Raw genomic sequence first — 258 nt, 5'->3', positions numbered from 1 at the left:
CGGCTCACTTCACTCCAGAAGTCTGCGACCACCTGGGGAAGCTGGCTAGGATTAGTCACTAGGCGGCCGGACTGNGCTTGCAGGGCGACGGGAGCTGGTTGTTGGTCCGCGCTTTGGGCCTGGATGAACGCAGTCATGGCTGGGCTCGGCCGCTCCCCTGCCCGTAGCCAGTGTATGCGGGCCTCCATCGCCTCCTTGCTGCAGTCCTCTCGGTGGGCCCGTGCTAGTGCCGCCTGTGCGTCCACCAGTTGCTGTAAG

The sequence above is a fragment of the Volvox carteri genome, assembly GCF_000143455.1.
Source record: "Volvox carteri f. nagariensis unplaced genomic scaffold VOLCAscaffold_54, whole genome shotgun sequence".
NCBI lineage: Eukaryota > Viridiplantae > Chlorophyta > Chlorophyceae > Chlamydomonadales > Volvocaceae > Volvox > Volvox carteri.
Note: the sequence above shows the minus strand (reverse complement) of the source record.